At 42.0% G+C, this 18042-nt stretch overlaps 1 protein-coding gene across 9 annotated transcripts in view; it reads right to left on the bottom strand.

The window, feature by feature from the left end:
• RBM20 (RNA binding motif protein 20) overlaps positions 1-18042 on the bottom strand; it is a 110643-nt gene that overhangs the window by 40146 nt on the left and 52455 nt on the right. The gene's annotated exons all lie outside the window — the stretch shown is intronic.

The following is an 18042-nucleotide window of genomic DNA, read 5'->3' as shown; positions in this document are numbered from 1 at the left end:
TACATAATTACTGACATTAAAAAACTTTAGTGTGAAATTTAGTATTATAATTCAAGCCTGAAAGAACAGGAATGATTGTTTCAATAGATAGGCTTGAAAAAGTAGCTTATTAAATTGCCCTGCTATTAAGATTTATTATAAAATAAATATTTTTAAAGAGTTAAACTTTACCTTTTATTTACGTAACAGACGAGTTCAACTATTCAGTTAACTACAATTTTCAGGCAGTGTGTGTGTGTGTGTGTGTGGGCTACGGGTTTTGCATATGAGGTTTTTTAAATAATGCATATTGTTGCACCAATCAGATAATTTCTTTTACAATTAATTTATTGGCAGTTCATCTGATTCATCTTTAAAAGATCCTAAGAAAGACATCTCTTTTCCAAATATCATTTAGTAAGCGTTGTTAATCTATAAATCTGTTGAACCATAGAGGGCATTTATTTGTAGTTTACTATGTTTTTGTACCTTAGATAATCAAACTAAAAATATATTTGGAAGAAAACTCAATTTGCTAAAAATGTTTTCGTAACATTATAGATTTGCTCCAAGACTGACTTTTTGCTGTGTTTTATTTGTAACATCTCAAAAATATTTTCTTTAAAGAATTTAATGGCATGATTTAGGGCCGTTGTCTCTATATAGAAGCTCGCTTGGAGTTTTAAAATGGAGAGTACTCAACAGATGGTCTTCCGTTGCATGAAACTTCAACAGTAGAAAATAGCCGAAAAGTCCAGAAAAAGCTATAGAAAGCTCCGTAACGCATGTGTCAAAGAAATATATATGAACATGCTGGGCATAGCCTATTAAGAGTACTAAAAACACATTACATACTATCGCTATCAAACCTCCACAATGAATCTGTTTCATGTAAAGTTTCCGAGAAGCGTGCGGAAATACATATGGTATGACTAGCCTAATAATCACAGTTGATTTCTAAATCCAACAACGAAACCAATCCTCACCAAAGTCTTGAGTATAACTAGCACCTGGATTCTGGGGGTCCTTTCGGTTCCAGCGACTCAGCCATCCTACAGCATGGGTCAATCTTGAGACCCGTTCTTTGCACAGACTAAATGTCCGTCTCCTACAAGTCAAGATGGACTGACGACAGAGTAAAGCAACCCAAATTAGTAAGATTCCTTCTACCTAGCGTACAGCCTGCTCCCAGTATTTTAAGTCTAGGGCAAGCAATATTCCAATTGCTTGGTCTTATGTTGTCCCCTATTACAGTCTAAAATTTAGTTTGTCGTCCAACATTTTTATTTCACTCAGCACCTTGGGGAGAAACTGCCCCAAATAACAGCATTTCAATGAACCATGGCAAGCCTCACTCTTGTGGAATGTAATTTCCCACCCACCCCAATAAGGAATTTCAATTTAAACACCAAATATGGATTTCTTCCTTTCAAGAAAGCATTGCTCCCCGTAAAATATAAAGAAGTATAATGCACCTTTCCCTTTGCTCATAGCTACAATTAAATGACCAAAATAAAGTCTTTTAAGGGTTCTTGCCTTATTTGACATCTGAAAATTAATCCAGTGGAGAGATGGATTTGTGATGGTACAGCCTTTCTGTACTTGATATGTAACATCAGGACTAGGAGCCATTTTACTGTTTTCAGATGGGAATTCTGGTCTAATCTCTAACCCACACTTGATCCATATAGATGGTCAACCATCTGTCTACATGCATGCCCAGCTGTTTGTGTAATAGGGTGTCTGAACAATCTGTAACTCAAGGGAATTCATAGACACATCTTAAATTGCACGGGTGTAAGAGAAAATCATTAAAACCATCTGTAGTTTGAAAAAATGCTAGAGAGAAACAAAACATTAAATAGCAATGACTCCAGCAAAAATAATCAAGACAATAAAGTCCTCCGCTTTCTTATAGTGTGTGGTAGGAAAGGTAAAGGACCCCTGGGCAGTTAAGTCCAGAAGGCGACTATGGGGTTGTGGCGCTCATCTCACTTTTCAGGCCGAGAGAGCCGGTGTTTGTCCAAAGACAGCTTTCTGGGTCATGTGGACAGCATGACTAAACTGCTTCTGGTGCAAACCGACACCGTGACAAGTGCAGGAGTGCATGGAAATGCTGTTTACTTTCCCACCACTGTGGTACCTATTCATCTACTTGGAACTGGTAGGTTTTCAAACTGCTAGGTTGGCAGGATCTGGGTCAGAGCAACAGGATTCAAACCGCTGACCTTCTGATCGGCAAGCCCAAGAGGCTCAGTAGTTTAGACCACAGCGCCACCTGCATCCAGTATGTGGTATATGCCTATGATACTCTTCTCTTGAAGGAAAAGATAAAATACTATTGTTCTTGATCATTCCCACCTATTCTGTATCTTTTTGTGTGTAAGAATGAGGCAAGGAAAATGTCTAGGATAAATGTCAGAACTCAGGCAGTTAGGTCAAAGGCTATTTGGGCCTACATGGTAGCATTTTCAAATATATTTACACATTCAAGTTTGAGTGAGTTGACAGAGCTACACATTTAATAAGGATATAGTGATGTCAGAGCCACCATATAAGAGTGGTTTTGAAGCTACAAACTTATTGGAGATGGAACAGAATCTATTCCTTTCCAAGTAGCTTAATCAGACTTGTGATATTCACCACTGTTTTCCACTATTTTGATATAAACTTCCTGTTTCTGACTAAGGCTTTCTTCAAAGTTTAAACTATGGAATTTGCTCCCAAAAGATCGCCACAAACTTGGGTGGCTTGAAATGATTAGACAATATTTCATGCAGGATAAGGCTACCCACGGCTCTCTGCAACAATGGCTATGTTCTACCTCCACTGTCAGGGGCACAATGTCCCTGAATACTAATTCTGAGAGTCACATGTGGGGAGACTGCTGTCACACTTATGTCCTGTTTGTGGGCTTTACATAGGCATCTATATGGCTACTGTGAGAAGAGGATGCTGGACTAGATGAAATTTTGGTTTGATTTAGCAAAGCTCTTCTGTTCCTATGACAGATTATTGTAGATGCAGCCTGACTAGTGAAGAATGGAGTGGAATTATTACTTCTTGTAATCTAGGCTGTTTTTAGCAGCCACTTTGCAGCACTGGCTCATGTTTAGCTTGTGATCAACTAAAACTAGATCTGTTTCACATGTACTAGTGCCAAGCCACGTCTCCTCCACCCTATCCTTGTGCCTTTGATGCTTTGTACCTAAATGCAGAACTATACAATTATGTTCATTTTATCATGCTTGTTTTAGCTCAGCATTCCTGCCTGCCAAGATCATTTTGAAACTTGATTCTGTATTTTATGGTGTCAGCTACCCCTCCCAGCTTTGGATCATCTGCAAATTTGAAAAGCATCCCTCTTGCACATCTATACACACTTCAACATTCAAGTATTTTATAAAACTGTCAAAGAGCATGGAGCCTAGCACAGACTGCTGTGATGATCCACTCTGTTTGGCACATTCTCCAAGAAAGACCTGGCCTGAAGGCAAGTCCAGCTGCAGCAACTTCTTGACTTTCTACACAACTGAACTAATACCAGCAATGGATTCTTCCTAAAATTGTTTTTTGCATGGAAAAATTTTTGGGTGAGACTTCCTCTTGTCAGTAATGCAAAAAAGGAATAATTGATTCTGTGTAGAGGTCAGAGGGAGAAGAATATTAGGAGTTGTTGGATGCTGAAGAGGTAACAGAATTTAGTGAACAAGGAGAGCTGGTGACAGGGAGCAGTTCAGACTCAGAGGCTGATGCAGAGGAGGTGGGGCAAGAGGCTGCAAAAGAATTCCAGGAGTTTGCCTCTCCTAATGCAATTAGCTCCCCTTCCCCTTGTCTCCAAGGTCATGCAGGATGATGTGTAAAGCAGAACAGAGATTAAAGGTTCCCAGACACAGTTGGAGGTTGCTTGGGAAACACCCAGCAGGGGAGGAGTCTTGGTAGAAGGTGGGCACCGTCAGTCCTGGCAACTGCTATAAAGGGGCAAGACCTGCTGGGAAGTGTTGCTGAGATGTATGGCATTTTTTGTGAATAAAGGATTAACTGAACTGACAGACTCTGCCTCTTGTGTGCTGATCTGCATCTGAACCCAGATTTGACACAAGAGAACAACTCACCACCTGAAGGACTACCTTCAGCGACCAACTTGAGATTAATGTAGCTTGACATGATAGTAAAGTATAACATGAGAAAAATCTCTTTTGCTCTGAGATTCTTTTGTACTGTATGTTTTTTATTTTTGGTCTACCAATTGTAACAAATTGATTGATTGACTGACTTACATGCAGAACAGGATTAAAATTTCATTGGTAAAGAAAGGGAAATGATAGCAAGCTCATCAATTCTGCCGACAAAACTGTTGCAATGCATTATTTTAAGAAATTAAGCATCGTCCAATACTTTTGAAACCTCATTCAGCAGTACACCTTTAAAGCTAGAATGTGCAACTTGCCAACCAGAGAAACCCAAGATACTTCACCAGTTATAGTTCTGCTCTATTACTATGATACGACAAATTTCAATAATGGCGTTTGTAGCCATGTCGGTTCCACATTACAACAGTGAAATGATACCGTTTAACTGTGCAATTTTGTGGTAAGAGTTGAAAAGGTGAAAGCTTGTGGTAGATTTGTAAGCTTACAGCAGTTTTAGGCTCCAATCCTATAAAGCTAAGAGTAAAACCAACTGAGTTCAGTGGGTCTTACTTCTGAGTAGACATGAATGGGATCATACTACCAATCAACTATTCAGTTAAATGGTCTGTCATTTGATTATTCTGCATCAGGACAATCACATACAGTAGCTCTTCCATTCCTTTGGATTTCCTGATTTGATAAGTGGCTTTTCAATAAAAAGAAAACAGACCATTCTGATAAGCTGAGAATCTGAAGATTCTTGTTTCTTAACTAGTTAAAAATTTGTATATCTTTTAAAAAAACACTAATTAGGAATTTTCATTTTGTAGACATGTCCACATTTTATAATAATTTACAACACTGCACTGTTTGCTGAGGCATTTCAACATTTTATTTTGAATCAAAATCCAAAACTGATGTATCGGTATAGTCAATATGCCAGTTGCTTCAATACGAAACTGCATTCTTAATAAAAAGGTAAGTGGTAATCTTTTGAGGGGGGGGGAATCTAGAAAAATAATAATAATAGTATGAAACACACTACTGGTGATGAGAAAATTCTATAAAGTATGACATCCGATGTTTAGTCATACTCAGAACAGGCCCCCTAAAATTAATGGTCTTTAAGTCAAAGTATGATTGCTTAGTCAGATATGAGCCCCAGAGCATTTTTTCTCTTTTCCAACCAAACACAACCAAACGCAAGAAGTCTTTGGTTATAAAAAGAAAAGAGAAATGCAAACAAATATATTAGGACCCAATTTACACCAGTTCGTGACACACCTAGGTCAGCAATTCAGGAATTATCACCTCAGGAGAAAGGACCAAACTTGCAGATAGGAAGTGTGTAGATTGAGGTATCGTATTTTTCGCCCCATAGGACGCACCGGCCCATAAGGCGCACCTAGTTTTTTTGGGGAGGAATAAAGGGGGGGGATTATTTTTCCCCCAGGCACGGGGCTATGGCGGGGGAAACCCGAGCTTCCCCGGACCCCAGCCCCCAGAACAGGCAGCTCTCCGCAAGCCGTGGGAGCCCAGCGCGGGCTCCCACGGCTTGCAGAGAGCTGCGCGAAGCTTGAAGACTGGGCGCGCTGAGCTCAGCGCGCCCAGGCTTCGGCATGCAGGCAACTCTCCGCAAGCCGTGGGAGCCCAGCGCCGGGCTCCCACCGCTTGCGGAGAGCTGCGCGAAGCCTGGAGAGTCCGAGAGCTTGTGGGGCTGGGGGCGGGGGAAGCCGGAGCTTCCCCCGACCTCAGCTCCCAGAACAGGTCCGAGAGCTACTGACTGAGCTATCCAGTTGTTGGGGCAACTGGATAGCTCAGTCAGTAGAGCGTGAGACTCTTAATCTCAGGGTCATGGGTTTGAACCTCACATTGGGGAAAAGATTTCTGCATTGCAGGGGGTTGGACTAGATTACCCTTGTGGTCCCTTCCAGTTCTACAATTCTATGAGTACTTTGTTTCCTGCTTGGCAGGGGGTTGGACTCGATGGCCCTTGTGGTCTATTCCAACTCTATGATTCTATGAGAGCGATGGCGAAGTTGCGCGCAGCTTCGCCATCGCTCTCGGAGCTTGCGGGGCTGGGGGTAGCCGAAGCTTCCCCCGACCTCAGCCCCCAGAACGGGTCCCAGAGCGATGGCGAAGTTGCGTGCAACCTCGCCATCGCTCCCGGAGCTTGCCGGGCTGGGGGGATAGCTTCCTGAAGCCTGGAGAGTGAGAGGGGTCGGTGCGTACCGACCCCTCTCACTCTCCAGGCTTCAGTGAAAGCCTGCATTCGCCCCATAGGAGGCACACACATTTCCCCTTCATTTTTGGAGGGGGAAAAGTGCATCCTATAGGGCAAAAAATACGGTACTATTTGTATGAATTAGTGATTCCACTTGAGGGATGTACACACAGCCATCACAATTCACATTAAGCAGTCACCTAGTCTCTTTTAAGGTGCAAGTACCGTAGCCTCTTCATACTGTCCTGTCCTGCCATTTCATTATTTTTTACTCCACCCCCCAACCCAATTTTATCTAGTTCTTTTCAGGTTTCAGCAATGAAGTTCACATCTTTTGTTTTAATGAGACATCATCCGTTTCACTCCCCCATCCTTGTACCCCAGCAAGACAGCTACCAAAAGCTAATTACTATCAGTGCAGGATTAATCTATTTAAGATAACAGAAAGGCACATTGCAGGTGACAATAAAATCATAGAGCATTCCCCTTACAGAAGAAGGTATAAAACTTGTGACAGGCAAGTTGAGAGACAGAAGCAGATTTATAAGATATTTCACCAGCAACTGCTCTCAGTGAGGTTGTGATGTTTATTTTCTCCAGCTTGAGTAATTCTGGTAGCTCTGCCCTAGTTGTTGATGATCCACGCTCTGGATCATCACCTTGTAGTGTTGAGTGGGCTTGCACGCTATGGTGTAGTGGTTAAGAGCAGTAGATTCATAATCTGGTGAACCGGGTTCGATTCCCCGCTCCTCCACATGCAGCTGCTGGGTGACCTTGGGCTACTCACACTTCTCTGAAGTCTCTCAGCCTCACTCACCTCACAGAGTGTTTGTTGTGGGGGAGGAAGGGAAAGGAGATTGTTAGCCGCATTGAGACTCCTTCGGGTAGTGATAAAGTGGGATATCAAATCCAAACTCTTCTCTTCTCTTCATCAACAGTGGATGTTGATGAAGACATTAAAGAAAAAAATTATTCTCAGCAGGATGCCATCCTATCAGAGACGCCTAAGGAGGATAAAATTAGCTTCCTGGGTGACTTTAATGCAAGAGTTGGGCAAAATTCCAATCTGTGGCCAGGGACTATTGAGAAAGAAGGAATTGGCAAAAGCAACCAGAACAGAATTTTATTTTTTGACTATATGTGAAGCGCACAAACTTGTTATAACCAACACACTCTTAAAACATCATGGAAGCACCCTCAGTCGAACCACTGGCACCTCTTAGACTATGTAATTGTCTGAGCCAAAGATTGCAGTGATGTTCTCCTTACCAGAGCGATGATGAGTGCCGACGACTGCTGGACAGATCACGGATTAATATGTTCCATGATGGTTATCAAAATGATATCTCAATGCAGGCTTCAAGGAAGGAAACCAAGGCGCAAAATGAACACTCAAACCCTTCAAGATCTTATTAAGTGGGACTGCTTCCAAATGACTCTTTAAGGGCCATCTGCTTTCAGAGTTCTCTGATAACATCGAGGAACATTGGATCAAGTTGTGAACAAACTATTGGATACCACACCAAGAAATACCAGAACTGGTTTGATGAGAATGACACCAAGATTGAATGCATTATTGACAAGAAAAGGAAGGCCTTTCAGATCTGGCAAAGAGATAGAAACTAGGGGGGGGGGGGACCTATGCCAATGCTAAGGTTGAGGTTCAAAGAAAAACCAGAGAACTAAAGAACACCTGGTAGATAAAAAAAGCTCAAGAGATCCAGCACTTAGTGGATACTCATGATGCATGGGGCTTCTTTAAAGCCACAAAGACCATCTATGAACCCGTAGCTGCTGAGGTCCTCTCACAAATCTTCAAAGTGGGCGGAATTAAACTTACACATCAACTTTACAAGTTCATCGAAAAACTCTGGGGGAGAGAGGAGATCCCAGCAGACTTTAGCAATGCCAAAATCATCATCATCATTTAAAAAAAAATGGTGATAGAAAGGACTATGGAAATTATTGAGGCATCTCTTTATTTGCTGCAGCCAGCAAAATTCTTGCAAGGATCTTAGCAAACCATCCCCTAACTATATCCAAGGATATCCTTCATGAATCCCAAAATGGTTTTCGACCTCTAGGGGGACAGTGGATATGATTTTCACTGCTTGATAGCTTCAAGAAAAATGTGGAGAGCAAAACCAACCCCCGTATATGGCATTTATTGACCTGACTAAGGCCTTCGACACTGTAAAACACACTGCCATGTAGACTGTCCTTCTGAAAATCGGCTGCCCAGGTAAATTTGTGAACATCCTTCAGTTCCTTCACGATAATATGATGGCAACAATTGCAGTTAACAATGGCTCTCAAAGTGAACCATTCACAGTGGAGTCAGGCATTAAACAGGAATGTGTTATCACCACAGCTCTATTTATTATCTTCATCACCATGATCCTACATATTGTCAAAGGGGAATTCCCCACTGGGGTAGAAATCATATATCAAACAGATGGAAAGCTCTTTAATCTGAGTAGGCTAAAAGCAAAGAGTAAGGTTACTGTAACTTCCGTCATAGAGCTTCAGTATGCTGATGACAACGTAGAATGTGCACACTCAGAGGATGATCTCCAAAACATCCTAAATATCTTTGCAACACCACAAATCCAACTTAATGGTGTAATGTTGGAAAATGTCGACCATTTTTCCCACCTGAGCAGTGCTAAATGAGAGATCAGTGGACACAAGCTGTGAATTTAAAAACAAATCACCACTAGATGGAGATGTCTGACTAAATCAATATTAAATAGGTTGCTTGTGTTGTATGCATCTATACTGAGGGAAAGATAAATCTAGGAACTGGAGGGAATTTATCTCCTTAAAATTATCTCAATAAAAACATAAAAGAAAAACTACATTCACCTAAGACCTATGATATGTTTCAGAAACATAGTTAAGTCTTTTAGGACCCTACAAAAAAAAATTCCCAAGTAATGTTTTGGGGAAATGCAATATGCCTCTCTCTTTCCTGTACTTTCAACAGGTTTTCTCTGTTTCATTTATAATGTGTTTATAATGCAAATGAGACTTTCCATGCAAATTTAAAAACCTATTCTTTCCAGAGATAGAAAGAGGTCTATGTTTATGGTTATTCAGAGCAAGCATATCCCTAAGACTGAGGTTTAAAACCAAACAAATAAAGCCCTTGAATTGATCTCTGAATATTTCCCCCATAAATGGGTTTATAGTTACATTTATGCCACCAGTGGATTTTAAGACATACTGTACATTTCAAGGGAAATAAATGGACAAATGCTGATTAAGAGAAGTTAACTAAAAGACTAAATTCCTTTGCATAACTCACAAAGGAAACTATTCAAAACAGAACGCTACTGCATTCCATTGTAATTGATGGGGCGGTGGGAAGGGAGAGATTGTAAAATTTGTCTGAAATAAATAAATGCATTGTCTATCAGAAAAAAATCCTAATTAGGTATTCTCAGGACATATGGATAGGCAAGAGAAGAGAACAGCAGTAACTCTCAGTCCATCTCCATAATACAAGCAACATACGAGTATAAAACAGTTCATTAGCAGCTTATCAAGTTTTGTTTTTTCTAGGATTCAGGTATATGACCCATTCAAAACATAACTTTGTAGCATAACTCTGCAAATCCTGGTTCAAAGATCTGATTCCCATACAACAGATCTGGGTTCCCCAGTGTGATGCCTGTGGGCACCATGGCGACCATGAAGTCCTACCAAGGCACACTTTTCATCCCCCTCTGTGATGGATTCTAAGGATAAAGTTGATGAAGCAGTCCCAATTCCTCCTTGCTAGCTTTCCCATGTTGTCTGCTAAGGCCCCCGGCTGCTGTGTTGACTGGAGGAGAGACACTAGGAGTATTTTCACTGGATGCCAGCATACAAAGAGGAGGGGAGGCAAATAGAAAGAAACAAAGGAAGAGGTGGGTTTGCCTGTGTAGAGAAGGGGGTAAGAGGACCAAACCAAAAGAAAGCTGAGCCAGCAGTGTTAACATGGGCTGCTGGAATCAAGAGAAGCACTGGCTGGCTTCACAGTTTTTCCTACATTGTGATTTTTGCATAGGCGCGCACACACACACCATGATTCACGATATATTTCCAGGTCAAAAATTATGAAACTGATATCATGATATGGACTTCAGACTGCTTTTAGATGACATAGTGATATATCGCCCAGCCCTACTACCTGCCTACCACTAAGTAGTCATAAAGCAAGGAGGATGGTTCCAAAAAATTAAGCAAACATAAGGGGGAGACACCATTCCTTAAGTAGCCAAGAGGAAGAGGACAGAAGCAAAAAAACAGCAACCATGGGTGGAGGGGAATGGAAATCTGTGAGGGGAGAAATGGGAGGGAAATGAAACAGCCATAAGGGAAGAGGGGGCCATGTGTGTTTGGGCAATAATCCTGGAAAGCAAAAGATAGCACAATTGTGTCCAAGTGACAAAAGAGAAAGGATGTACATGCGTGTAGAGGGAGAGGGAGTGGTGAGGAATGTAAGTTGTCTGGCAGAAAGAAAAGAGTTTGCCTTCTCTGAAAGTATATATTGTTGGAACAGAAAGCAGAGTTCAAATGAGATGGCCTATGTTCTGTGGCTCAGACCTCACCTCTGCCTTGTACTCAAGCCTCTTGTGCAAATTACTCGTATTACAGCTTCACCAGTTGCTGTTGCTGTTGTTGTTGTTGTTTCTATACCACCCTATACCCGAAGGTCTCAGGGCGGTTCACATTAAAAATCACTTATATAAAATCAAAACAAAAACCAGATTACCCCCCCACACACACACACACCCGAAAAGAGCCAGCATTTTAAAAAGGGTATAGGATGTCAGGTCAGGCAAAGGCCTGGTTGAGGAGGAATGTTTTCGCCTGGCAGAGAAAGCCCATTCTCATGTTGCCACCCTCCTGACCTCTCGAGGAGGAGGTACACGAAGAAGGGCCTTAGAAGATGATCTCAGGGTCCGGGTAGGTTCATATGGGAAGAGGCAGTCCTTAAGGCATTGCGGTCCTGAGCTGTTTAAGGCTTTATAGGTCAAAATCAGCACTTTGAATTGGGCCCAGAAACTAATTGGTAGCCAGTGCAGTTGGACCAGGATCGTGAAATATGCTCAAACCGTTTTGTTCTGGTGAGCAACCTGGCCGCTGAGTTCTGCACCAGCTGAAGTTTCCAAACCATCTTCAGAGGCAGCCCTACGTATAACAGTAATCTAACCTTGAGTAATCTTGCAGTAATCTAACCTTGAGGTTACCAGAGCATAGACAACAGTAGTTAGGTGATCCCTGTCCAGATAGGGGCATAGCTGGGCCACCAGCCGAAGCTGATGGAAGGCACTCTGGGCCACTGAGGCCACCTGGGCCTCAAGCGGCAGCAAAGAATCCAGGAGTACCTCCAAGCTATGAACCTGCTCCTTCAGGGGCAGTGTAAACCCATCAAGAGCAGGCTACCTCCCAACCATCCGGTCTGAGGAACCACCCACTAACAGGGCCTCAGTCTTATCTGGATTGAGCTTCAATTTGTTGGCTCTCATCCAGTCCATTACCGAGGCAAGTTTACCTACTGTGGCTAATAGCTATGGATACCAAGCCTTTGGCTGGTTAAACAATCTAAGGCTACTGGTTTGTTTGGGGGTTTTTTATATGTATTTTGCATCCTCGTTTTGTATCTTTGTGTTGTGAACCACCCTGTGATCTTTGGATGAAGGGTGGTATACAAAAATTTAGTATATCATCATCATTTCATTGGGTGACTGTAAGCTCCAGTGTTATAACTCCCACAACAAAATTAGCATTAGAAATAAGCTCTATTTGTACTGTTCTTTTTTCTAGTGCTATGATATTTGTTTGTCCAAACAGGCGCATTATGTGACCTGTAAGAGCAGTAAAATAACCATGGAATGGATCTACTGGGTTCCAAACCTGAACTACGGGAGTCAGCCAGTGTTAAACCTTGCTGTGGTGCAAGCCAAGCAAGCAAGGTCTCACTGGGAGACCAGGGTGCAGATTCCAACCAGGCAAATACTGAACCTATTTGTTTAAAGTGGAGCAACAGAACATGCATTTGCAGAAGAGATGCATAATTCTATCTCAAGTAGCTGCTGATACACACAATTAACTTTTTCTCTTCCTATTAGGGAAGACATCATTTTACATTTGGCCCTATATTTTTCATAAGAAAACATCATTTTCCATTCAGCCCTGTATTTATCACATACAACACTGTTTCCCTTCCACTGCAATTCATCTTCTGCCAAAAACTATGTTATTCATCTTGTTGTGGTGAAATTATGTAACTTATGTAAATTATGCCACCTCATTCATTCCATTGCAAAGGAAATGCAATGCAAATGGGGGAAATACCACAACCAATTACGTATCATTTGCAGACTGAGCAAGAGCAACTATTATTGCTGATCATATTCACTGGATTGATTTCCATTTCGGACATGGGATAATAAGTGAGCATCAGCAATTTCCTCCCCTGTTTCCATTTTCATTGAAATTTCCTGACATCCCCATAGATACTTGGTGATGAAAAGTACATGCAATTTTCAGGTCTTCATTATAATCGCTGACTTCTAAACTCCTCTCAAGAAGTGAGTCACAGAGAGTTAGGTCATGGAGGGACTTGAGGAAATGGTTCAAAGGCATCAGAAATCTCAAGTAGAATGAGATCAGAGAAAAGTCCTTTAGATATGGTGCTCTAGTAGGACTAAAGGAGATAGTTGGCTGTATCAAAGACAGCAGAGATCTCAAGTACGATGAGATCAGAAAAGAGTTCTTTAGATATGGTGCTGAGATCATGGCAGCTTTAATGCAGAGGCAGAAAGTGAGAATGTAGAAGGTCAAGAGAAAAACTGGAAGAGAGAAAACCAAGGCAGTAATATTATGTTCCAGATGTTCGGAAATAAAGTGTAAAAGGGAGTTCAGTAGGTATAATAATAATAATAATAATTTATTATTTGTACCCCGCCCATCTGGCTGGGTTCCCCCAGCCACTCTGGGCAGCTTCCATAGAAACCAAAAACCCCACTAAAATATCATACATTAAAAACTTCCCTGAACAGGGCTGCCTTAAGATGTCTTCTGATGTCAGGTAGTTGTTTATCGTTTTGACATCTGATGGGAGGGCATTCCACAGGGCAGGCGCCACTACCGAAAAGGCCCTCTGCCTGGTTCCCTGTAGCTTTGCTTCTCGCAATGAGGGAACCGCCAGAAGGCCCTCGGCGCTGGACCTCAGCGTCCGGGCAGAACGATGGGGGTGGAGACGCTCCTTCAGGTATGCTGGGCCGAGGCCATTTAGGGCTTTAAAGGTCAACACCAGCACTTTGAATTGTGCTCAGAAACGTACTGGGAGCCAATGTAGGTCTTTCAAGACCGGTGTTATGTGGTCTCGGCGGCCGCCCCCAGTCACCAGTCTAGCTGCCGCATTCTGGATTAGCTGTAGTTTCCGAGTCACCTTCAAAGGTAGCCCCACGTAGAGCGCATTGCAGTAGTCCAAGCGGGAGATAACTAGAGCATGCACCACTCTGGCGAGACAGTCCGCGGGCAGGTAGGGTCTCAGCCTGCTTACCAGGTGGAGTTGGTAGACAGCTGCCCTGGATACAGAATTGACCTGCGCCTCCATGGACAGCTGTGAGTCCAAAATGACTCCCAGGCTACGCACCTGGTCCTTCAGGGGCACAGTTACCCCACTCAGGACCAGGGAGTCCTCCACACCAGCCCGCCCCCTGTCCCCCAAAAACAGTACTTCTGTCTTGTCAGGATTCAACTTCAACCCATTAGCCGCCATCCATCCTCCAACCGCCTCCAGGCACTCACACAGGACCTTCACCGCCTTCACTGGCTCTGATTTGAAAGAGAGGTAGAGCTGGGTATCATCTGCATATTGATGGACACCCAGTCCAAACCCCCTGATGATCTCTCCCAGCGGCTTCATATAGATGTTAAAAAGCATGGGGGAGAGGACGGAACCCTGAGGTACCCCACAAGTGAGGGCCCAAGGGTCTGAACACTCATCCCCCCCCACCACTTTCTGAACACGGCCCAGGAGGAAGGAGCGGAACCACTGTATAACAGTGCCCCCAGCTCCCAACCCCTCTAGACGGTCCAGAAGGATGTTATGGTCGATTGTATCAAAGGCCGCTGAGAGATCCAGCAGAACTAGGAAACAGCTCTCACCTTTGTCCCTAGCTCGCCGGAGATCATCAACCAGTGCGACCAAGGCAGTTTCAGTCCCATGATGAGGCCTGAACCCCGATTGGAAGGGATCCAAATGGTCCGCATCCTCCAGGCGTGCCTGGAGTTGTTCAGCAACCACACGCTCAATCACCTTGCCCAAGAATGGAAGATTTGAGACTGGGCGATAGTTGGCCATACTGGCCGGGTCTAAAGATGGTTTTTTAAGAAGCGGTTTAATGACCGCCTCTTTCAGCGGATCTGGGAATGTTCCCTCACAGAGCCCATCGCCCAGCCCTTCCCGGCTTGCTTTTATTAGCCAGGATGGGCAAGGATCAAAGAGACAGGTGGTTGGTTTCACGCGTCCAAGCAGCCTGTCCACAGGTAGGTATAGGGAGGAGAATTGAAATTTGGGCATAGCACCTGTTTCAATTTCTTTAAGGTGTCAGGTAAAACAATTTTATTTAAAGCATTTGATGGGATTTAATTTTAGGCAGCAACTGCTTTTTCATCTGTTTAGTTCTGTTGCTTTGAATTTATATCTTTATTTTATTTTGTCTTTATTTTTAGTTTGTAATGTTCAATTCATTTTATTAAAGAAAAAGATATAACTTATTATTTTTAAAAAATATGTTAAAAGATAGAAAAAATAGAAGGAAAAATAAATTATTATTTATGTTCTAACATATTATATTTACTTTTCCATGAATCTTCTATGTGTATAATAAGTGCAAAGTAAAATAAACTTAAAATAAAAGAGTAAACACAGAGGGTTTGAGGACTGCACATTCTATCACATATTAGCAAAAGACATATTACAGTTCCTCTTTTTATATTTACCTAGGAAAAATGTCACAATATGTTTTTGCAGGAGGAAGGGGAAAAACTCCTCAGTTTCTTAATAATTTGTTATTCAGGGCCAAACATGACATCATATCAAATGTGGCTTTGAATATAAAATGCATTTTAAATAATAATAATAATAATAATAATAATAATAATAATAATAATAATAATAATTTTTATTTATATCCCGCCCTCCCCAGCCGAAGCCGGGCTCAGGGCGGCTAACAACAATAAAACAGTACAAAAGTACAGCATAAACAGCACTCTAAAATCATTCATTATAAAATCTAAGCATCAACTGCTGGAGGTGGTGTGGTAATTATTTTATTTATTTATTGCATTTATATCCCATCTTTCCTCCAGGAACTCAAGGTAGTGTACATGCTTCTCCCTCTCCTCATCTTATCAGGATGATCAGAATCACATGCATGGACAAAATATCCCTTTTCTACCCTTGCTGCTGGTCTAAAATCTACCAGCAGCCACCACCACCACAACTGGCCTATCTATCTATTTATTTAGTGCACATATTACATGCAGAGACACATTTAACATTATTTACAATTTGCTGCTGTTACACCTGTTCTTTGATTCTTCCTGGTTTGATAGTGGGGGACAAGCTTTATTGTGCAGGACATCATAAAACACTAGATTGAAACCAACTTTTACTTAATGCCATAAAAATAGAGTGTTAAATAAAAAACAGAAGAGTCTTAATCACAGCTGTGTAATTCAAAGACTACAGTGATGAGGGAAGGTTTGCTTCACATCTTCAAGAGCAATACATGAAGCAGAAGGCTAGTTATGTTTGAAATCCTATCCAGATTATTAGACAAGTCAAACAGCCTTGATGTTTCATCTACAAAAATATGTGCCTCCCACACCTTCCAAGCTCTTGGGAAGTTATGAATTTCACATACTTCAACATATGTTGTTTTTCATTTGCTGCCAAAAGATTGAATTTCTTTCCAAGCATACAAAACTAGAGTTTTTGCATAATACTATGACACATACTAGGGATGCCGGTGGAGCTGTGGTCTACATCACAGAGCCTAGGGCTTGCCGATCAGAAGGTCGGCGGTTCGAATCCCCGTGACGGGGTGAGCTCCCGTTGCTCGGTCCCAGCTCCTGCCCACCTAGCAGTTCAAAAGCACGTCAAAGTGCAAGTAGATAAATAGGTACCGCTCCAGCGGGAAGGTAAAAGGCGTTTCTGGTTTGCCAGAAGTGGCTTAGTCATGCTGGCCACATGACCCAGAAGCTGTACGCCAGCTCCCTCGGCCAGTAAAGCAAGATGAGCGCTGCAACCCCAGAGCCATCTGCAACTGGATCTAATGGTCAGGGGTCCCTTTACCTTTTATGACACATGCTATTTGTCTTATCGGGGGGTTTTTTAATCGGTTTCTTATTGGTTTTTTATTTTTTCTTATTGGTTTTTTTTTTAACTGGACACCCACATTTTAGCCTATTTGTTTTAATATATGCCCTGCTTTTTCAAAATATGGCATACTTTTCTGACACAATCTGACACATCTAGCATTCACCATCTAGCTCCACTGAATTCTATAAAACAGAGAGAAAAGTTCTACAGAGGTTGTTTAAATTCTTACAAATTCTTACAAATCCCTAGAAAAGTTGGGAGTATTCCACATAACTCTCTTAGTTTGGGATTAAGTCTTAAATTTTCTACATAAATCCAAGCTACCAGGTCCAACTGCTGGTATAAGCAGCAACCCTAATTTCAGCAAATTCAAGTTATGGGCTTATTCTGCTGTGATTTTAAATTGTCATATGCTGCCTTGAGTAGTAAATGGGCAGTACCCTGCTCTAAATTCCTTGAACCAAGGGTGGGATACAAATGTGAAAAAATAATGTTTTCGCACTGAAAGATTATGCACTTTCCAAGATATTTCAGATTTAATGAAAATCTCCTCCTCCCCTCTTTTGAAGTCCTTCACTGGATTAGAAGTTTGTAGGAAGCAGCATCTGAATCCACACCATTATCAATTAAACATTTCAGGAATATATATTTTATGTGAACTGAAATTATATGTAATTGATTAGTTTTTCACATAGAAAGGAATCTGATTTTCTGGGAGTTGTACACCAACCTTTCTAAATACAGTGGTACCTCGGGTTACATACGCTTCAGGTTACATACGCTTCAGGTTACATACGCTTCAGGTTACAGACTCCACTAACCCAGAAATAGTGCTTCAGGTTAAGAACTTTGCTTCAGGATGAGAACAGAAATCGTGCTCCAGCGGCGCGGTGGCAGCAGGAGGCCCCATTAGCTAAAGTGGTGCTTCAGGTTAAGAACAGTTTCAGTTAAGAACGGACCTCCGGAATGAATTAAGTACTTAACCTGAGGTACCACTGTATTAAATATTGCCTGTTGTTAAGTTTGGCTTGCACTTCTAAAATAAACTGGGATGTGGAGGAAGAAACTGGCAGAGGTCTGGGTGGCAACTTGAACAACCTATGTGACTCTCTGCTCAACACCTTTAGAGTGAATCAACCTTTAGAGTGAATCAGCTTTTCCAAGCTTCAAACAGGCACAATCAACACAGCATTACCCAAATGTTGCTGAACTACAACTCCCATCACCCCTTACCATTAGCTATGCTTGCTGGGGCTGATAAAGAGTTGTAGTCCTCAACATCTGGAGAACACTACGCTGAGTATCCCAGGCTTAAAGCA

The sequence above is a fragment of the Podarcis muralis genome, chromosome 6 (genome assembly GCF_964188315.1).
Source record: "Podarcis muralis chromosome 6, rPodMur119.hap1.1, whole genome shotgun sequence".
NCBI lineage: Eukaryota > Metazoa > Chordata > Lepidosauria > Squamata > Lacertidae > Podarcis > Podarcis muralis.
Note: the sequence above shows the minus strand (reverse complement) of the source record. Positions and strands in the feature narration are given on the sequence as shown.